Source organism: Artemia franciscana, chromosome 20 (assembly GCF_032884065.1).
Source record: "Artemia franciscana chromosome 20, ASM3288406v1, whole genome shotgun sequence".
Taxonomy (NCBI): domain Eukaryota; kingdom Metazoa; phylum Arthropoda; class Branchiopoda; order Anostraca; family Artemiidae; genus Artemia; species Artemia franciscana.
This window is the reverse complement of record NC_088882.1, coordinates 15,332,237-15,355,887: the sequence shown is the minus strand read 5'-3', so window position 1 is coordinate 15,355,887 and position 23,651 is coordinate 15,332,237. Positions and strand designations below refer to the sequence as shown.

The 23,651-nt window shown below is 36.1% G+C and overlaps 1 protein-coding gene across 2 annotated transcripts in view; it reads right to left on the bottom strand.

Annotated features, from left to right (window-relative positions):
• Positions 1-22,755, bottom strand: part of LOC136039798 (G-protein coupled receptor Mth2-like) — a 46,412-nt gene extending 23,657 nt beyond the window's left edge. Inside the window, exon 1 of one of the 2 annotated variants that reach the window (XM_065723678.1) lies at positions 22,644-22,755. The gene's annotated coding sequence lies outside the window, so the exon portion shown is untranslated. Of the gene's footprint in view, positions 1-4,541; positions 4,651-22,643 lie in introns of those variants that run through there. The other variant, XM_065723677.1, reaches the window with a different exon arrangement.
• Between the last annotated feature and the right edge of the window lie 896 nt (positions 22,756-23,651).

Here is a 23,651-nt window from a genome sequence, read left to right as displayed (position 1 = left end):
TTTTGTCCTTTGGTAAGCTAATAGAGCTGGGGCCAAATGGTCATGAATAAGGGATGAGAAAAGACCTAAAGGAGTAATTTGAAACCAGTAGGAGCTTGGTTGGAGGGATGATAAAAAAAACGAGGCTCTAGACAGCAGAATGGACGAGTAAAGCAGGCAGATGTTTTGGCCTCAGGAGTAATATCCTTTTGCATGGCTTCTTCTGAACTAAACACAATAGTGGCAAATATTTTACGGTAGGCCTATTAAATTCAGAAAACTCTTATTATTCAGGTTTTCAGTGTCGTGGATAAGAAATGACCAAAGAATGGAAGTTTTACGCATAGTCTAACCTGCTGCTCTATCCAGAAATTAGGAGAGGGGGCAGTGACCTCAACAGCGGAAGGTGATATTTGCCCCCCCCCCCAAAAAAAAAAAAATTTTTTTTTACATTTTATTGAAAAATAGATTTTTTTAGTATTTTAAATGAAAACAGTGAAAAACAAAAAATAATCCCCACGTTGATTTTGAAAAATACTTTTTCCCTCTCCCCCTCTCCTAACATTTTTGTGAAATGGCATCAATGGGAGGGAACACCAGTACACAACTGTCACGACAGCAATCGGGATACAATTTGGAAATAAAGTGGACTTGAGATGTTGTTATCTTGGCTGTCTTGGAGATCTGTCCAATTGGGACTAAAATTTGACCCAGGGATATCATTTTCAAACTTTTAGTCCTAGGGTAAAACCTCTTTTTGAAAAAGACCACCTTTTTTGGCATTCTGGAAAAATAGAGATGGGTTTTTGGACCACCCATATTTTACTACAACATGACGCAATGTGAGGGTAGTAACAGGAGCCCCACCTTCTTGGTAAAATTTTCACCAATAATTTGTCAGCATAAGTTAAAATGACAAGCAATTGAAAAGAAAAATTATATTTAATGTTTGTGATATGTGAAGTAAATATCAATCAATAAAAGTCACATCTTTATAATCCGAAGAAAACCAGCTTTCTGTTAATATGTGAATAAAACCGAGACACTGAAAGGATATTTACATCAAAATAGGATAATTGGTATTTCCAAAAAGAGGTCCTTCTAGGTAAGTCAATAAACTAATAATTTTTAATATTTGACCTTAAATAATTTCAATAATAATCATACTGATGCAAGCTTAGATTTATAGCTTTTCATTGATACATACAATTCTGCTCAATTCCTGGATGTCGTTCGTGGTAACTAACTGTAGTAAAGAGCGACCCGGCTCAATATTAACCGAAACCCTAAAAAACGAAATTTTGATACCAATAGTTACATCAAAGGAATCGTTTTTGTATGCTGATTTTAAATATATAAGCTTCATCAAGTTTAGTCGTACCCATCAAAAGTAACGAGCCTGACAAAATTTGTCTTATTTTAGAAAATAGGGGGAAACACTCCCTAAAGGTCATGAATCTTAACGAAAATCACACCATCAGATTCAGCGTATGAAAAAACCCTCCTGTAGAAGTATATTTTTTTGCCAGAAGACAGATCACAGAAGCCTGTTTATTTGTTTTTTGTTGTTGTTTTTTTCCAGGGGTGATCGTATCGACCCAGTAGTCCTAGAATATCACAAGAGGGCTCATTCTAACGGAAATTAAAGTTCTAGTGCCCTTTTTAAGTTACCGAAAAATTGGAGGGCACCTAGGCTCCCTCCCACGCTCTTTATTCCCAAAGTCACCGAATCAAAATATTTAGATAGCCATTTTGTTCAACATAGTCGAAAAACCTAATAATTATGTCTTTGGGGACGACTTAACCCCCCACAATTCCTGGGGGAGGGGCTGCAAGTTAAAAACTTTGACCATTGTTTACATTTAGTAATAGTTATTGGGAAGTGTACAGACGTTGGTAAATGTTTAGTTTCGTCAAAAGTGCTCTAAACTGGAAACTATGCTGCGAAGCAGCATTATTTCCTGTCTAGAGCACTTAGAAATGCTAATTCTAGAAGCACATCTATTTCTGGTTGAACCTCCTCCTCCATGGGGCAAACTAAAAATACGTAAATTGGGCTTGCTTACAGGTAACATTACCTATAGAGCAAAGCGTATTAGTCCATGAGCCCCACGGGCAGCGGGACGAGGTCTGTATTCTATATTTATTCAATAAACCCTTTTTTTACTTTTATCACTATTTGTTGAATAAATATAGACCTCGCCCCGCAGCCCGCACAGCTCATGGACTAATACACTTCGCTCTATAAGTAATGTTACCTGTAAGCAAGCCCAGTTTAGACATTTTTAGTCTCGTTAGAGGGGGATTTTAAAAAGCTAAAAAATGGATGCGCTTCTCTAATAATGACAAAGAAACAATATGTGATCATCAGAATCTAGCTAATGCAGTAATACGCACTTTAGACAGCTTGCGACGAAACTAAACATTTACCCAAACGTTTTCAGGAGGGCTTTTTTGTGTTGGAAGGGGAGGGGTCGGTGGGAGGGGGTTACATGGAAGGATCTTTCCATGATGGAATTTCTCGTGGGGGAATGGATTTCGTGGGGGGAAAATGATCGGGAATTATATAAATAAACAAGTTTATTTTAACTTAGAGTAAGGAGCAACATTAAAACTTAATACCAACAGAAAGTATTACGTATTTAAAGGGAAGGGGTGCTTTTCCTCGATAGCTCGCTCTTACGCTAAAGTTTTTTATACTTTTAAAAGAGGTCATTATTTGAATTGAACAGCCTTTGTTATTCAAGAGCCATTCTTAAATAACTGGAACAAAAATCAAGCTTAGGTTGTTATTAGTTAAAAAAAAATAGTAAAATCAATATGCAAGTTCCGTTTTAATTCTTCATGTATGGTGAGCAAAAACTGAAACCTGCATTAATTCAAAAACGTTCAGAAATTAAATAAAAAAACAAAAACAAGTCTTTTTAACTGCAAGTAAGGAGCAACATTAAAACTTAAAACTAACAGAAATTATCCCGTATATGAAAGAGATTGTCCCCTCTTCAACCCCTCTCTCTTTACACTAAAGTTTTTTATTTTATCAAAAAGTAGAGTTGTGAGAAAGAGTCAAACTTTAGCGCAAAGAGTGGGGCGTTGAGGAATGAACAGCCCCTTTCATATACGGAATAATTTATGTTCGTTTTAAGTTTTAATGTTGCTCCTTACTAACAGTTAAAAAACTTGTTTTTTTATTTTATGGTAGCAAGACATGCAGGTTTTAGATGTAGATAAAATTCATCAATTGGATACTGGTTTGTTACTCTATATCTACCCTTTCCTCATTTCTAGAGCTTAGAAGGTTGCACAGAAGGCCAGTACCCAGACTATGGCTTGACAGATAAATGTTTTGCCCTAATTTCGGATTTTACAATGTTTTTCTTTGGCCCTAGGTTTTGAAAACACAATTTATAGGATGTCGGCAAATGAAGGTTAGTCAATTCCATGGCTTTCTTCCAATTTTAACAAATAGCTTTACAAGTTTTTAAACCTTAAAGTAAAAGAGAAAGTAGAAGTATGGGGCTCAAAACACTTTATTTTGCCTTTTTTTTTAGCAGTAAACTGTAAAGGAATAATATAGCCAATGAATCTGATGACCTAAACACCAAATAAATATAGAATTAGATTCTTCATTTAATACTCCTTCAAAATAAAGGCTAACCTGATAATCGTTGCGGTTTGAGTTACGTTCCCGCTACCCTCAGTGGACACAATCTAGGCTATTCTATTCTATGCATCGACTAGGCTATTCCCATCTTTTTTTCTAGGCCTATCTGATTTTCACCCGCAACTACTATCATTGCCCCCCTATGGTCTATCGTTTGAGCTTCACATTCATTTCTAAGTGGTTTACTTTAGATAATACAGATTACCAAAGGTCAAACCTAGGTTAGAAAGGGAATCTCCAAAACCCCTGAGCGTTCAAATGCGAATATTAATTGTCCCTACTTCCAACCAAAGTCTATAGGCTAAAGGTTGCAAATGGAATTCTTGGTTCTTTCTCATTTTGAGGAGGTCCGTTCCCTGTACTAAGAGGGAAGGTCATTTCTAGTCTACCTACTTAAGGGCGTAATTTGTTATGAGAAAGGGGGGCAACAGCCCCTCCTACACCCCACTTCGCCCCCTCTCGTTTGAAATTTAGTTTCTTCCAAAATCTTGTCAAAACTAAGATAAACCTGCATAATTCAAGCATCAACAAATCAATTCAAACAGATCAGTTTTTTAGTACATATTTATTTATAGTACTTTAAAGCACCTTTATAGGCTTGTAGTGCTAAGCTTGTGCTAAATAGTACCTTTATGGTACCAAATGGCTTATTTTTTAATTTCACTGCCATTTTCACTTGATTTTGGAAGATTGGCTCCAACTCAGCCCCCTCCTCCTATAATTTTTACGAAATTACGCCACTGTGCCCAGCCTAGCCAAAGTTCAACAAAACAGGCCTAGCCTAGTAGATTTCTATATTGAAATTAAATCCATAAATAGGGAAAGTAGAATAAATACTTTTTACTGATATACAAGTTTAGGTTATGAAATGGGAGCGATTAAAAAGTAAAACTTTTACCAGTTGTGTAAATTATTAGCAATTATCCAATTTGAGGATTCACTCTCTTGTCTAGCACAAACGATTTTGGAAGACCACAAAACAAGTTTTCAACGGATAGCAAAAATGCAACTACCTGAGGGGATCCTTTCAAGTGACGTCATCAAATTCCGGTTTCCATCAGCAGCCATTAAAAACCCAAATTTCAAAATACACAAGTAAATACTCTTATCGTTTTAAATCAAAACATTGTATGTATATTTTTATGATCAGTTAAATGCAAAGTAAAATGGTATTTACCCTGTGGAATTAATTCGCGAGAGCAAAAAGAGTTGAGTTCATTTCGATTTCACTGAAGTTGAACCTGAATACTGGTCGGCTATGCTTGCAGGGAAGGGATGGTTTTAAGGGTACGTTCCCGCCCATTGGTAGATCCAGCGGGTCCCGGACCCCCCTCCCAAGGTTTTTCTGGCACCCTCATTCCTCGTTTTTCCTGTTTTCACTCGTTTTTGAAATAAATTTGTCAATTTGGTCAATTATTGGCACCCTTGTTATATTGCCCCCTAAGATTTTGCTTATTGGTGCCCCTGTCAGATTACCCCTCCCCCAAGATTTTGCTTTAGACCCGCCCCTGTGCCCTCCAGAAGGTTTTTATTCTAATTACAGGGTTGGAGGGACGAAAAACACTGATGAGGAAACCCAGTTCGTGGTAGCATCCCAAACATTAATTCCGTATCTACCCTTGTGTATGGTAAAAATCAGGGCTAGGGACATGTCTGAGTAAAACTGGTTGTGGTGGCTATTCTCTGTGTCAGAAAGAAGTTGGTTTGAGTGAATGGAGAAAAACAAAGGTTTCTTGGACAACACTTAATATTGATTAGACTCTTATAGCACCAGGGGCGTGTTTTGCTATGGGGCAGGGGGTACCTCTCCCCCGCAGATAAAATTTAGTTTCTTCAAAAATCTTGTCGAAACTAAGATAAGCCTGCATAATTCAAGTATCCAGAGAAACGTCTCAGCTTCCTTTACTATATCTTTGCCTTTATGCTACTATATGGCTAATTTTTCAGTGTTCTCTTTCTTTTTCACTTGATTTGGGAAACTTGGCTCCAACTTCGCCCACCCCGTTCCCCCAGAATTTTGACAAAACTAAGCCACTGAAGAAGTGGAAGGGAAAAGAGATTCAAACAAAAGCATAATTTTATATTGATGGGAAGATATCGATCATAGTCAATAAAACTTTCAGGGATGGGATAAGTAATCGCTTATCGGACAATACGTCATTTAATATTTAATCAGACCCATAAAGGAAACTGGATAAAAGAAAAGGGAAAAACACTTTAATAATCCCTATACTTTAACCTCTAAATTCACAATAATGACGAAATTTTGCCAAAACCCGTTTAATTAGCGCAATCATTTTAAATTTAACTGTGACGCATAGTTTACTTCCAAACCCAATTTGAGTCATTGTAAGAACACGTTGTAGTCATTTACACAATATGGTCGCATACCAGATCCGACAACTTATCCTAAATCCAAAGCCAAATTAGTTCTCAGGAGATGATTTCAAGCTAGTATCTTCATCCAAGGCCGTTTTGGGGGGGGGCCCCCCCCAAAAAAAACAAAAGATGCTGGTGCGACCTGTAAAAACGTAACAAAAAAGAAACTACACAAATTTTGATGTTTTTTTTATTTCTTTTTTAAATCCCCCCCCAAAAAAAAATCCTGGATATGTTCTTATTTTCATCCCTTCTCTCAGCACCAGTATTAAATTTTTTCTGGGTTTGGGGTAAGAACTTATAGTAGTTTTGTTTTTACTGACGTTTAAAAGGGAATATAAGGTTTTTGGGAAATATAAGGTTTTTAATATAATGGCTTTTATAAGGTTTTAGGGAATATGAGGTTTTTAAGGAATATAAGGAATTTTGATGGTTACCTAGAAACACCTTCCCAAACTCTAATCCTGCAAGTTCCTTTCGCCTAGCTTTACTCTTTCAACGAAAAGAAAAAGCCAATATCAGTAGAATTTTACTAAATATGATTTCTACCCCCTCCCTCCTCCCTAATCTTGACTCTTTAAGTGCCTGAGGTGCCCCATTTTTTTCAGCGTCTCTTTACAGCTTTCTGTGATTACAGATTTCGTGGCACAAGCCACATCAAAATGACCTATATGTCTTTTTGTCAGCTATTAACCTTTACTTAAAGAAAATTTGGTTGTTGGCTCTGCGCAAAATAAAGTTGTTTTTAATTACTCCGTTCTGTACGTTGTCGTCCCTCTGGAAGGCAGAAAATATGGATTTCTTCTACACATCAAATAAGTTGTGAATTCTTCAAAAAGTATCGATACCTTTCTGTAAAAGAAATCGCTTTTGAGAATTTTTTACCCTTTCCTGAAAACTTTGATGTATGATTACTCCCTCTCCCTTCTCCTCCAAAGATCCCTACAGCTGCCCTTGGCCTTAGCAAGGCAAAAATGTTTATTTGCTTGCACGGATGATTGCAAACGAACACTTGAAGATTAAATTAGACCGACCCGATCCTAAGCAAGATCTTGTAATGCTATCTTTTTCTATGCATCTCGAAGTTACTTACATCTACTTCATCAATTATGCAAAGTGAGACCTGGCTGTGCTGCTCTCCCGTAGCCTCGTGGCCAATTACCACTTCTTTTATGAATTCCAGTGTAATTATTCTGTCATTTCCCTATCTTGACAAATGTGTCCCCCCATCTCCCGTAAATGAATTTCTGAATAAGTCTTACTAATGGAAAAAAGCGCTGTCATTAATAAATTAAATGCAGAATGGACGCATTTGGGTACGATGATGAAATTAAAAAAAATAGTTAGCTTTTAAACAATTTCGTTTGTCAAGTCTGACAGATGAGCAGGGATGACCATAAGTACAACGTGCTAGGAATAACAAATCCAAGCATAATAAAGCAGTGGTAGCCACAATATAACGAAATTCAGCGTCATTAGAAACAAAGTTTCTGGCTGGATGCAGAGCTGCTGCCCATTATGTTATTTTATTTACTATTAATATAAATAAAATTAATCTAATCTAGACTTACAGAGTAGGGGCTCAAGTCTTCTAATTCAATCAGTCAAAAACACGTGTAAAATATTCAAAATCCTACAAAAAACTTGATATTTAGATTTCTAATCTTAGATTTTGAAATGTGTCTACCCCCCTCTATTCCAATTTGAATATTTATTACGTTTCCCGTATTCCCAGAATTTGAAAAATGTCCCAAAACACACTTTTTGTGTTTTCGACTTCCTGATGAGAAAACTATGGGCTCGGCTTTCACCCTCTACGTGTAACAGCCACTGAGGTTACAGAGTCACACCTCTGAATCTCATCATAGGTCAAAGGATTTGCTACACCAGGACTTGAACCCTTGTTCCAGAGGAAATAATTTTACAACTTCATGTCATCCACTCGACTAGGGTGGTAATTCATCTGATGTATGCTGTGATGTCCCTTCCCTTCAAGAACAAGGGGGTGTGTGTACCAATGTTCCTACCCACCAACCGTCTGAAATCTCAGCTCATTTGTGCCAACAATAAATTTCCAGTTGATTGTGTCCCAAAAGGTTATCAAACCGGCTACACGGAATGATGAAGTGTTTTGAAACAGGTAATATATTCTGATTTTGGACGCCTGAGCCTTGAAACACAGATTATCTATTAGGTTTCACCGAATACCTCACTTTTGGCAAAATACATGGGCCGAAGTGTTCCTCAATTGCATAGGCTGTCTATTAAAACACACCTACCCCAGCCATGTCATGTAATGTCATTGGATAGGATAACGCTTCGCCCGGGCAATGTCATTGGATATCGTCCACCTTTAATAAGCTAAATTATCAGAAAAGATGGTCTTTGAGGGTTACAAAAAAATCAAAGTGAGAAATCTGCGTAAGCAGGAATAATTTGTGCTTGAAATGGCACATGCTAATTCTACAAAATTTACTTCTTATAGGAATTTATTCAAGCGATTAAAGGTTTTTTTTTAATAATCTTTTAATTTTTTTACGTAGATAAAGATTTTAAAATATTAACCCCTCCCCCGTCAACCTAAACAATTATTATTTGCACCCGTGTTCCCAAACACCTAGTTGGAAAAATATTTTCTATAACGCTTATTGTCTGTATTTTTAAAACTAAAACGCGCACAAAATTTGATTTTTATTTACATAACGAAAGGTTTTCTAATGAAATGAATGGGCGAAGTTGAAACTTAAAACAAACAGAATTATAGCTTCACAATTTATGTGATATGTTAAAAAAAAAATGCTTCAAATAAACTGGAATGTTTGGAGAATTCTGAAAAGTATTGATTTACTAAAAACAACGCAACAAAATAGGATTAGGAGAACGAAAATCATTAAGTAAAAAATAAAAAACTGCAAAAAATAAAAGACGACTTTAAAAAGCTCTCAATAGTCTATTACCAGTCATGAAATGAATAAAACTTAATAGTTAACAGTGGAAGAAAAAAAAACAACAACAAACTTTAAATTATAATAATAATTTTCTTACAAATTTAAATTCACTGTTGTTTTTTTTTTTTTTGTTTTTTTTTTTTTGCTCGACAACTAAATTGAAGCTGAAATTTTCATTTTTCCCATATTGCCATCAAAATTCTTTGAAATAAAAGTAATTAGATCAAACTTAATTAATTATAATGTTTTTTGTGACATTTTTTATTAAATTTTTTTTAAGAGATGAAAGTTTTGCGATTGAGTAAAAGTTGGTGTTAAAATTGGATCTGAAAATTTTCGAGAGATAGGGGGTGGGTGTAAATCAAGATTTTGTCCCGGGCGCAATAAAGGCCAGAACTGCCACTGGCTCGATCCTTAATCAGTTAATCTGTGCCCTTCGACGTACCTGAGATACTGCGGATATATTCTCTTAACAATCTGGGTGTACATAGTGTCTTTGTTTTTATTTAAACACCCGTCTCAACATTCCTCGAAAATTTTAACTTGATACCCTTGGCATTTCTGAGATGTTAAAGGTACGCTTTTTTTACAACCTAAATGCTTACAATGTCTTATCATTCAGTTTAACATCCCCTCACGGTTTCTACTTAATACTATAAGCCGTTCCTGGGATACTAAAGATATGCTCTTTTGATAACATGGATGCACTTAGTGTATTTTGATTAAATTGAACATCCTCATAAACTTTCTGTGAAAGTTTTAAATAAATTCCCTAAATTGTTCATGATCTATTAATGATATGTTATTCTGACAACCTATATGTATTTATATTCTTTTGATTTAGTTCGATGCCCCTATCAATATTCTCTTAATTTTTTTAGCGTAATGCAATTAGCTGTTCCTGAGATATTGCAGGTGTGTCCTTTTTGCAACCAGGATGCTCATAGTGTTCACGTTCAATGTCCCCCTCAATATTCCAGGAAAGTTTCAACTGAATACCCTTAACCATTCCTTAAATATTTAAGATGCGTTCATTGACAACCTGGATACATATTCCTTCCATTTCGTTCAACGTAGTTAAAAACGTACTCAAATAGTTAAAGATTAATAAAGAACAACATCCCCCTAAATATTCCATGAAAGGCACAATTTATATCCTTACTGCAGACATACCTGATTCTTCTTTTTCCCAGAGACAATTCCCAGAGACAGCTCTTTCAGAATTCAAGGTACAGCAACACCACCTTTAGCTGTTTGATACGACGTATATTTGATTCATTTATTGCCGTTTATTCACCCACGTTTCTTTTTCTAAAAATCAGGTGCCAGCTGCTACCAAAAGGTGCATAAGGAGGTCCCTTTCACTGAAAGTTGATCGATTCTGACATACTGCAGATACACACTTTGAATCTCTTTATTTAGTTCAAAATCCCTCTCAAGTTTCCTTGGAAGTCTCGACTTACTACGGTAATCTGTTCCTGAGAAATCACAGATAGCTCTTTCGACAACCAGGATGCGTGTAGTCTCTTTTCATTTAGTTCAACAGCAGCCTCAATATTTTCTGAAAGTTTTAAATTAATATTCTTTCCCGTTCCTGAAATATTGCAGATACGCCGTTTTAACAAACTGATTACACATAGTGCCTTCATATTTAGTTCAACATATCCTGAAAGTTTCAACCTGGTACCCTAAGTTGTTCCTTAGATATTACAGATAGTCCATTTCGACAACCTAGATGCACGTACTATCTTTTGATTTAACTGAACATCAACGCCAACATTCCCTGGAAATATCCGCTTAATACCCTTAGCTGTCCTTGCTATATTGCAGATACGCCTATTCGATAACCTGTATGCCCATAATATACTTCAACATATCCAAAAAATTTCAACTCAATATCCTTGGTCATTCCTGAACTGTTGCAGATACATCCACTTGCCATTCTAGATGTATATATTATCTTTCAATTTAGTTCAAATACTACACAATATTACCCAAAAGCTTCTTCTCTATTCCCTTAGCCGTTTCCTAGATATTGCAGCAGATGCCCCTTTTAGACAACCTGAATGCACATACCGTCTTTTGATTTAGTTCAACATCATTATCAGTATTCTATGAAACGTCCCACTTAGTACGATTCGCCATTCTCCGGATATTGCAGATAAGACTTTTGAAAACCAGGACGTACGTAATATATTTTGGATTGCTTTAATATGCCATCAAAGAATGAACTTAGTGTCCTTGGCCATTTGTAAGATGGTGCAGAGTATTCATATTAGATCAATATATTGTCTTTTTATTTAGTTTTTGATAAGGGGGATTCAAAAACCCCTTTGCATTACGTGAAAGTTTACACTTGACAGCCTTAGCTGTTCCCTGGGTATTGCATATATGCCCTCTGACCGCCTCTGTGCACTGCTGCATTTTATCTCAATTCAACGTCCTTTTTATCATTCCCTGAAAGTTTCAACTTCATATCCTTTACTGTTCCTAAGATATAGCAGACGCACCCTATTGTCAACCAAGATGCACTTAGTGCTTTCTGATTGAGTTCAAAATCCACCTCAGCACTCCCTGAAACTTTCAAATTAATACCCAGTTCCGTACCCTAGATACTGCAGATAAAACCTTTTGACAACTTGGATGCATATACCGTTTTTTTTTTATTTAATTCAATATGTCCAGAAACTTTCAATTTAGAATCCTCAGCCATTTATGAGACATTGCAGATAGGGTCTTATGACAACCTGGATCAAGAGAGTGACTTTTGGTCTACTTTAATATCCCCCTCAACTTCGCTGACGTTTTAAACTTGACAACCTTAGCTATTCCTGAGATATTGCAGATATACCCTTCTGAAAATCTGGTTGCACATGGTATCATTTGATTTAGTTTTAAATCCTCCTGAACATACCTCGGAGTTTCAACTGAATACACTTAGCTGTCCCTGAGATATTGCAGATATGCCCATCTGACAATTTGGATACACAGAATGTCTTTTGATTTAATTCTACACCCCTCGAATGACTTCGTAGTTTTAGCTTAATACCCTTAGCCTTTCCTATGAATCTTTACTAGGTTGCAGCTATTACTGCAACCATGATATTGCGGATAGCCTTTTTCACAGCTTGAGTACACACAGTGTATTTTAATTTATTTTAGTATCCCTTTCATCACGTCCTGAACGTATCAATTTATTATCCTCAGCCATTCCTGAGATTGCTGTAACTATGCCTTTTTGACAACCAGCTTGCACATAGTATGTTTTGATTTTGTTCAATATCCACCTCCACAGTCCCTGAAAGTTTCACCTCAATACCCAAAGCCTTTTTAGACAGCCTGCGTCAAGCTTGCACCCTTTTCCTAATTGTATAAGCTATTTTTGAACGAAGGGCAACCATTTAAGTATTTCGAGCAATATGTATATTTAGCAATTTTGGTCGAATCTCTTGAAAAAAAGAGCGTGGTAGTTGAGCTGATGGCATTCCAATTACTTTTTGACTCTTAATAAGGCCACTAGAACTTAGATTTTCCTGTCAAATGAGCTCCTCCAAAGCTTCTATTACAGCTCCTTCTATGCAAAGCTGCCTGAGAAAAAACAACAACAATGCATTGAAGCCAGATTGTTGTTTACTTAGGCAGCGCTGTTGTGCTGCCTACGATGTACGAAAACTAAACCTTTTCCAACGCTTTCAATAAAAACGTAGGAGATATATTAGCGATATATTATTATATATAGATATATTATATTAGCGTTTTTTTCGTTCATTTGGTGATTTGTTTTGTTCATTTAGTTAATTTTGAGTTATGGCCTTTAGCTGTAACAGTGATTAGTGAACCGCATATAAATTAGGTAGAATTTAATCAGATTTAATTCAGATCAAAATAAAGATTAACTACATGGCGTAAATTTTGTAGGATTTTTCATATTTAATTCCTCGAAATAAATTCTTCACCATAAAAGCTTAAAAGCCTTATTTTTGAATAGGTTTAAATTTGTAAAAATATGAGATAAGAATCTCACCTTCAGCGCACCGAGAAGAGTTTGCCAGAAAATATAAGCCGAAATCTGTTCTTTTCAATTCCTAATTATAGATTATAGATAGCACGATGTACGTTTTTGATTTATCTACGATTAACATCTATTGAAAACCATTATGACCCATTCAAGGTATATTTGGTGTCTATATTTTGGGAAACCGTGTGCAGTGAAAGTTATTTCATGGAATGTAATTGAACTTGGTCAGTAATTCCATAGAGCTAACCCCCACAAGTATATTTTGTGGGGTTACTTATGGCTTATTTACTATGATGTTGCATACTGTGCACTTGAATGTATTTACATGAACTGCGATTTTTGAAGTGAAATTTGAGATAGAAAAAGTATCCTAAGAGCTTAGAATAATCTTACAATTGATGAGACAATTCATTAATTTTTTAATATTGAACACATGAATTTGTTTATAACTTGAAGTCATGTGCATTCTTGCTGCTCTTGTATCATGAAACGGTACTATAATTTGTTTTTCTTAAATTGGTATACTACCATTTTCCGGTGTGAAAAAATAGGTCACAATTTTTTGAAAATTTGGTTAGGGTCTTGATATTAAGGGCCTTAATTTCTTAATTTGAAGTTGTTTAAAACAGCTGAAAGTTAGTAGCAACCTTAAAACTTAAAATTATTCCGTATATTAAGGGAGCAGCTCCTTTTTAACCTTCCTTCTTACAATAAATTCTTACAGCTCTTTCGAAGTACTTCTATTTCAAATTCATTAGCCCTTGTGTTTGAGCAGCCTTTCTTAAAGAATTGGGACAAAAAGTCATACTTTAGCGTAAAGAATGAGGGTTGAGTAAGGGGCAGCCCCCCTCATATACGGAATAATTTCAGTTTCCTTTTGCGTTTTAATGTCACTCCCTACTTTCAACAGAAAAAGACTTGTTTTTTTTTTAATTTGATATCTGAATGCTTTTTAAATTATGTCAGGATTCGCTTCTCCCAGTGTAAAATTTTCCCAGGAAAATTCTCCCTGGGAACTTTCCTCCCCACGGAAAATTCTCCCCATGGAAAATCCCTTCTTGATGAAAATGCTCCCTAAAAAAAGAAAATGTCTGTATATTTCACAATAATGTTTCACATGTTTCTGTATGTTTTACAAATACTATATGTAAACAACGGACAGATTGCATAACTTACAGCCCATTCCCCAGGGACTATGGGAGGTCATGGCATCCCCATTGAAATCGAAAGCTCTAGTCCCCATTTTAAGAAGCAAAAGTGAGCCCCCCTCGTCCTTTTTTCCCAAATGCATCCGGTCAAAACTTTGAAAGAGAAAAAAAACATACCTCCGGGGTTGACGAATCCCCCTACTACCCCCAGAGTAAGGGCTATAAGTTATGCAAGTTGCCCATTGTTAACATATAAGGTTTTTGTGGAAGAGGTGATCATATAAACTTAGGAGGAGGCTCATTCAATTGGAAAGCAAAAGTTCTAGTATCTTTTTAAGAGTCCGAATTGATCAAAGGGCAAACACTCCTCTTGTGTGCCCCTTTCCCTCTAAATACACCCAATCAAAATTTTGAGATAACGATTTTGTTAAAAATAGTCAGAAGGTAAAAAACTATGCTTCCGGAGTTGACTCTCCCCTCCAGCCCTCGCGGCAAGGGCTGTAATTTTTGTAAGTTACCTATTGTTAGCATAAAAAGGTTTTTATGAACGGAATGGTCGTATAAACTTTGGAGATGGCTCATTCAATTGTAAATTGAAAGTGTTCGAAAGAGAAAGAGAGCCAGATCCTCAACGGCCCTTTACCTCCAAATGATCAATATCAAAATTTTACATAGACATTTTGCTAAAAATAGCCAAATAACTATACTGTATGGGTTAACCTCCACCTCCAACAAGGGCTACAAGTTATTTAATTTGTTCATTGTTCACATATAAGATATACAAAAAATCTTACATTTGGCACGGCTGCATTTTAAGTCCCCTCCAGTTTTCTAAAACTGCAAATCAAAAAGCACGTTACAAGTTAGTAACCTATCCCTCACAAGTTCCCTCAGTCTCTCACTAATAGATGTCAATCCCTCACTAATATTTGGCATGACTGCAAATTTTTATTCTTTTTATCTGATGCGTAGTTTAGTATGTGAAGTTTACAGCATTCTGTAGGTAGGCTGTATCCCCCCTTAAAAATTCAGAAATTTGAACCATTTTCAATAAAATATTAAATTGAAAAAAAAGTTTTTTTTTAAACTGAAAGTAAGGAGCGACATTAAATCTTAAAACAAACAGAAATTATTCCGTATATAAAAGGGGCTATTCCCTCCTCAACCTCCGCTCTTTATGATAAAGTTTCTTATTGTTTTAAAAAGTAGAACTGTGACAAAGAGTCAAACTTTAGCATAAAGAGCGGGGCGTTGAGGAGGGGATATCCCCTTTCATATACGGAATAATTTATGTTCATTTTAAGTTTTAATGTTGCTCCTTCACTTGTTTTTTTTTCATTTAATTTCTGAACGTTTTTGAATTAATGTAGGTTTTGATTTTTGCGCATTGTATATGAATAATTAAAACAAAATTTGCATGTTAATTTTTGCTTTTTTGGCTAAATGGCTTTCTCAGAGTTTTGATCGGACGATTTTGAGAAAAAAGGGGCGGGGAGGGGGCCTAGTTGCCCTCCAATTTTTTGGTTACTTAAAAATGTCACTAGAACTTTTAATTTTATTTACGAACGTTTTTATTAGTAACATAACTTACGAATTAACTTACGTAACGAATTTCTACCTTTGTATTTTTTTACGTATATGAGGAGTTTTGCCCCCTCGTCAATACCTTGCTCTTTTACACTAAAGTTCCAAATTTGTTCCAATTCTTTAAGAATGACCCCTGAATCACAAAGGCCGTTTATCTAGACTAAATAGCTCTTTTGGAATTCTAAAAAAAACTTTAGCTTAAAGAGTGAGGTATTGAGGAGGGGACAAACTCCCTCATATGCGTAATAATTTCTGTTCGCTTAAGTTCTAATGTTGCAAGTTTAATGTTGTAAGTTTTTAAGTTTTAAACGTTTAAGTTTAAGAAAAGAAGGTTTCACCATATCCAACAAAATAATTTACAACCCTTGCCCTGAGGTCTGTAGGTGGTTGCTATCCTCAAAGACATGATTACTGGACCTTTCAATTAGGTAAACAAAATGGCTATATCAAAATTTTGTTTGTAAGTGTTTGGGAAAATGATGGACGTGGAAGGGTTGTCATCCTCAAAGACATAATTACTGAACCTTTCAACTACGTTGCACAAAATGGCTATTTCACAATTTTGATTGGATGTATTTGGGGAAACTATGGGCGTGGGAGGGGGGTTGGTTGCCCTCCAATCACTTTCGACTATTGAAAAGGGTACTAGGACCTTCACTTTTCAATCGAACGAGCCTCTTTTGAAGAGTCTACGGCAACTCCTTCTATACGAAGTGCTCTGGTCCGAAAAAAAAAGTAATACATTGTGCCCATATCGCTCTTTACTTCGGCAGCACTATTGCGCTTCCTATGATAGGAAGCCTTTTTAAAAGTACTAAAAGTTTTAGTTTAAAAAGCAGTGTTGTCGAGGGGCAATCCCTTCATATTCGGAATAATTTTTTGTCCGTTTTGAGTTTTAATGTCGTTCCTTACTTTAGGTTGAAAAAACCTGGTTTTTTGTTTAATTCTACAAATGAATGTTTGAAACTTCGTGAAACAGAACCTAAATTAAAGGAAGAATTAAGTTTGCAAGTACTTATTTACATAAGCCTCTGAAGGTGTAAAATATTGCATTTGATCGGAGGCTGCAAAAAATATGTCTTCTGATCCTTGGCCATAGCTTAGATATACAATACAGTTGTGAAATCTCCTATTTTGCTCATGAAAAGCTTTCGGTACAGAGCTCTGAACTTGGCGCCCCCTCTAAGCCCACGCTCCGACGAGTTGATCGTACTACAACACCATAGGCGGGAATGCAATTTTGTTTTGTTTCCAACCGGCATAATTTTCACATAGCAATGAATCACAGCTTTACGATTCTATTCATGACGTCAGTCCAATTGCTCCGACGTTTAGATTCAGACTGCCAGTTTCCTGTCTCCGGCCGCTAGGATCGCTACCACGCACTGCGTCCCAAAAATAAATCGAGGCTTCACAACTGTATTGTATATGTCTTTTGATCCTTGGCTCAGGTCCTAGTAGTCTATTGTTGCCTTGGCTGACTCACTGCGGCCTCAAGGAAAACCTCCCTAGGACTTCTAATATCACTTAAATCTTTCCTTACGACCTCCTCACACCGTAGTCCGGGAAGATCTGCTATTCGTTTGATTTTTAATGGCTAGTCGAAAGGACGATATTTAGCAATCTCTCTTCCTTCATCCGCAGAATATGTCATAACCATCTCAACATAGCCCCTAAAAGCGGGAATGGACAACTTTTTTTTTACACAGCTTACTATCAGAAGTACCGTCAGTCAGACGGGCAATCAAAGCAATCCGTAGATAGTTTCTCTGGAAAACATCTAACAGAACCTTCTTTTGGAGCAATATATGATGAAACATCTTTGAAAAAAACATCTAATTTCTTTTGGAACCCCCATTATTTAGAACCGTGCTTATTTTCCGGGGTTAAAGGGGATGGGAGTAGCTATTCTTGCCTGGTGAAACTTATATTTAATAAATATTGCGGAATAATGTTGTGTTAAAAATGATGGTTCTCATAGTGATTAAACAAAAAAAAACAAGTTTTTTAAATGAAAGTAAGGAGCAACATTAAAACTTAAAACGAACAGAACTTAATCCGTATAAGAAACGGGCTTTTCCTCCTCAGCGCCCCGCTCTTTGCGCTAAAGTTTGACTTTCTCTTAACTCTACATTTCAAACAGTAAAAAAATTTAGCGTAAAGAGCGGGGCGTTGAGGAGGAAAAACCCCTTTCATATACGGAGCAATTTCTGTTCGTTTTAAGTTTTAATGTTGCTCCTTACTTTCATTTAAGAAAAACTTGTTTTTCTTTTGTTTAATTTCTAGACCTTTTTTAATTAATGCATGTTTTGATCTTGGCTCTCCGCACATTACAACAAAATTTGCATATTAATTTTTTTGGGCTAAATGGCTTTTTCATAGTTTTAATCGGAAGATTCTCAAACAGTTCGTGGTAACGAACTGTAGTAAGGAGCGACCCGGCTCAATAGTAAACAAAACTCTAAAAAACGGATTTTGATGTTAAAAGATATATCAAAAGAATCAAATTTTTATGCTGATTCTAAATATATAAGTTTCATCAAATTTAGTCTTTGTCATCAAAAGTTACGAGCCTGAGAAAATTTGCCTTATTTTGGAAAATAGCGGGAAACACCCCCTAAAAGTCATAGAATCTTAACGAAAATCCCACCATCGCATTTGGCGTATCAGAGAACCCTATAGCAAATTTTCAAGCTCCTATCTACAAAAATGTGGAATTTCGTATTTTTTGCCAGAAGACAAATCACGGGTGCGTGTTTATTTGTTTTTTTTTCCCAGGTGTCATCGTATCGATCAAGTGGTCCTAGAATCTTGCAAGAGGGCTCATTCTAACGGAAATGAAAAGTTCTAGTGCCCTTTTTAAGTGACCAAAAAAATTGGAGGGCACCTAGGCCCTCTCCCACCCTCATTTTTTCCGAAAGTCAACGGATCAAAATTTTGAGATAGTCATTTTGTTACGCGTAGTCGAAAACCATAATAACTATGTCTTTGGGAATGACTTATTTACCCACAACCCCTGGGGTAGGGGCTGCAAGTTACAAACTTTGACCAGTGTTTACATATAGTAATGGTTATTGGGGAGTGTACAGGCATTTCAGGGGAATTTTATTGGTTTGGGGGGTGGTGTTGAGGGGAGAGGGCTGTGTGGGAGGATCTTTCCTTAGAGAATATGTCATGGGGGAAGAAAAATTCAATGAAAAGGGCGCAGGATTTTCTAGCATTACTGTAAAAAAAATGAAAAAATAAACATGAAAAGTTTTTCTCAATTGAAAGTAAGGAGTAGCATTGAAACTTAAAACGAACAGAGATTATTACGCACATGAGGGGTTCTAAAAATTCTTTAGCGTAAAGAGCGAGGTATTTAGGAGGAGATAAATACCTCGCTCTTTATGCTTAAGTATTTTTAGTAATTTCAACTATTTATTCTACGGCCTTTCTGATTCAGGGGTCATTCTTAAAGAATTGGGACAAAACTTACGATTTAGTGTAAAGAGCGAGGTATTAACGAAGGTACAAACCACCTCCTATACGTATTAAATATAAGAATATAAAAGTTTGTTACGTAATTTAATTCTTAAGTTACGTATATTTTTTACTAATAAAAACGTTCGTTAAAAATTAAAAGTTCTAGTTGCCTTTTTAAGTAACCGAATAATCGGAGGGCAACTAGGCCTTATTTCTCAAAATTGTCAGATCAAAACTAAGAGAAAGCCATTTACCCAAAAAAAGGTTTAATATACAAATTTCATTTTAATAATTTATGTGCGGAGAGACAAAATCAAACATGCATTAATTGAAAAACGTTCAGAAATTAAATAAAAAAAAACTGTTTTTTTTAACTGAAAGTAAGGAGCGACAATAAAACTTAAAACGAACAGAAATCACTCCGTATATGAAATGCGTTGTCCCCTCCGCAATTTCTCGCTCTTTACGCTAAAGTTTGACTCTTTGCCACAATTCTGCTTTTTAAAACAATTAAAAGCTTTAGCGAAAAGAGCGAGGGATTGCGGAGGGGACAATTTCATATACGGAGTAATCTCTGTTCGTTTTAAGTTTTAATGTCGCTCCTTACTTTCAGTTTAAAAAACTATTTTTTTTTATTTAATAAGAAAAAAAGAGTGAGGTTGGAGGCCTAGTTGCCCTCCAATTTTTTGATTACTTAAAAAGGCAACTATAACTTATAATTTTTTACAGCGTATGTTTTTGATGCGTATATGAGGGGGCTCACCCCTCGTCGATACCTCGCTCTTTACATTAAAGCTTCAATTTTGTCCCAATTCCTTAAGAATGACCCCTGAATCACAAAGGCCGTAGAATAAATAGTTGAAATAACTAAAAATACTTTAGCGTAAAGAGCGAGGTATTACGAGGAGGTAAACCCCTCATATGCGTCATAATTTCTGATCGTTTTAAGTTTTAATGCTGCATCTCACTTTCAGTAGAAAAAACTTTTCATATTAATTTTTTCAGTTCTTTTTAAATAATGCTAGAAAATCCTGCGCCCCCTCCACTGAAAGTCTCTTCCCCCATGAGAAGTTCCTCCATGGAAAGATCCTCCCACGTAACCCCCCCTCAACTCTCCCCCCTAAACCAAAAATATCCCCCTGAAAACGTCTGTACACTTCCCAGTAACCATTACTATATGTAAACACAGGTCAAAGTTTGTAACTTGCAGCCCCTCCCACGGGGACTGCGGGGGAGTAAGTCGTCCCCAAAGACATAGTTATTAGGTTTGTCGACTATGGTGAATAAAATGGCCATCTCAGAATTTTGATCCGGTGACTTTGGGAAAAAATGAGCGTGGGAGGGGGCCTAGTTGCCCTCCAATTTTTTTGGTCACTTAAAAAGGGAACTAGAAATTTTAATCTCCATTAGAATTAGTGCTTTCGCGACATTCTAGGACCACTGAGTCGATACGATGCCCCCTGGGGAAAAAAACAACAAAATAAACACGCATCCGTGATTTGTCTTCTGGCAAAGAATGCTAAAGTCCACATTTTTGTAGATTGGGACTTGAAACTTCTTCAACAAGGTTCTCTGATACGCTGAATCTGATGGTATGATTTTCGGTAAGATCGTATGAATTTTAGGGGGTGTTTCCCCCTATTTTCTAAAATGAGGCAAATTTTCTCAGGCTCGTAACTTTTGATGGGTAAGACTAATCTTGATGAAACTTACATATTTATAATAAGCATTAAAATGCGATTCTTTTGATGTAACTATTGGTATCAAAATTCCATTTTTTAGAGCTTCGGTTACTATTGAGCCGGGTTGCTCCTTACTACAGTTCGTTACCACGAACTGTTTGATATTAAATTTTGAAAAAACAAGTATTTTCAACTGAAATTAAGGAGCAACATTAAAACTTAAAACGAACGGAAACTATTGCGGATATGAGGGGGTTTGTCCCATCGTTAACACCTTGCTCTTTGCGCTTAAGTTCAAAATTTGTTCCAATTCTTTAAGAATAACCAATTAATTGCAAAGGCCGTTTAATTAGAATAAATAGCTCTTTTGAAAGTACTAAAAAAAGCTTTAGCGCAAAGACTGAGGTTTTGACGATGTCACAAACCCCCTCATTTACGTAATAATTTTTCTTCACTTTAATTTTAATGTTGCTCCGCACTTTCAACTGAAAAACTTATTTGTTTCTTAATGTAATTTTTGATCATTTTTTAAATAACGCTGAGAAATCCGGGACCCCCTTAATGGAAAATTCCCTTCCTCCAGGAAAAGATCCTTCCACGTATCCCCTCCCCCGACCCTCCCACAAGAAAAAAATGACCCCTGAAAACGTCTATACACTTCCCAATAACCAACACTATATGTAAACAATGGGCAGATTTCATAAGTTGCAGCCCTTCCCCCGGGGACTGTAGGGAATTAAGTATTCCTCAAAGACATAGTAATTAGATTTTTCGCTGAACAAAATGAACAAAATGCTGAACAAAATGGCTATCTCAAAATTTTGATTGGATGACTTTGAAAAAAAGAGCGTCGGAGGAAAAGAGAGTCAAAACGAGCGTTTTGATCACTTATAAAAGCAACTAGAACTTTTAATTTCCGTTAGAATGAGCCCTCTCGTAACATTCTAGGACCACTGGGTCGATACGATCGCACCTGAAAAAAAAACAACAAAAAACAAATAAACACGCATCCGTGATCTTTCTACTGGCAAAAAATTACAAGATTCTACATTTTTGCAGGTAGTAGCTTGGAATCTCTATAAAAGGGTTCTCTGATAGGCTGAATCTGATGGTGTGTTTCACCTTTTTTTCGAAAATAATAGATATTTTCTCAGGCTCGTAAATTCTGATGGGTTACGATCCTGATACGCTGAACTTCTGATGGAAAACGAAACTTGATGAAAATTATATATTTGAAATCAGCAGAAAAATCTCATTTATGGATGTATCTATTGGTGTCAAAATTCCGTTTTTAGAGTTATGGTTACTATTGAGCCGGTTCGCTCCTTATTTACAGTTATGACGGGAGAGCTACCAGATTTAATTCACACCAATTCACGAAAATGTCGGGGAAGAGGCAAAATTTATTTTTCAAAACCTAAGAGGTAAGGTGATTTTGTTTTTATCAATTCTTTCCAATGAAAGAAACCAAAAAGGGTATTTTCAAAGTGTGATACAAAAAGTAATAAATCAAAATGTAGAAAGGAGCCAAAAAATATAGAAGGAAGAAATAAGGCCCTGCATCCCAATTGATGCCACTGTTTTGAAGGTTTGTTTAGCTGTACTTGTCTGAATAACTGCCATTCCTATCTTCAAGTAATTTCTGCACATCCAAAATAACACAAGCTGAAAGATGTCGGGGGGGGGGGGGGTAATAAGCTTTCTTCAAGGGAGTATTTGTGGATTTCTCATGGAAAAACCCATCTGTGCTAGATTGGAGAACTTGAAGCTTACCTTGTAAGAAAAAGGGAATATCCTGCAAAAACCAGGCCTGAGCTGCAGCCCCAATTACCTCCCAAAAGCAGTGTTCGTAATTCTTGCTATAAAGTGTAGCTAATATAAGTTCAACTTCTCAAACAAACTAACTCCAGATACTCGGTCTACTTTTCATCCCCCCTATTCAGTTTCTAAGCAACGCTACATTTCAAGTAAACAAAAACACATGCTCCACAGGGGAAATTCCTTAAAATTCGTCACGGATATATGAATCATCATAATACTAGCATGCAAATTTTCTCAGGAGAATCCCGCTTCGCTCATTAGGCTGGGTGACGCCTTTTTTATCTTCTGTATAGGGATGTCCAATATTTAACCTATTATTTTCAATGAATTCCCGGCCTCATTTTTTTTTGTTATTAAGGAGGGCTGTAGTAGCAAAGTACTAGACACCTATATTTGAATGGAGGCCTATCCTCATCCTAAAATATGAAAGTTTAATGCTTCGTTCGATAGTTTTGTTAAAATTGCAGTTTAAGCAACATGCACAACAAGGAAATCACTGGTAATGATACTTTTGCTCTAGTGCGATGCTTGTTTAGCGGTTGGCCACTTCTGAAGGAAACATTACACAACAAAATGAGTAGTAGGCCTAGTATTAAATTCCTTGTTTTATACTATGTCCAAACATCCATATGCTTTTTCCAATGGTCGTTTCTTGACAAATTATCCTATCTCGTGATGCGCTATGTCTTCTGTCTTGACCGGTTTTCTCCTATTCTCAACCTGAGGAATTCTACCCCCGTCTGAGTGATTAATTGCAATATGGGGTAAGAATATACCTGAAATTACTTTAAAAAGTGGAAGAAAATATGATAATCTGATTAATAGAAATATGCAGGAAAAAGTAAGAATTTCATTATTTTAGTGTTTTCTTTTAGCTTTTCACATATAGGGCTAGATCTGGGACCTTCAGGCGGGGGGGGGATTTTCATAAAAAGATTATAGTATTTAGAAAGAACATAT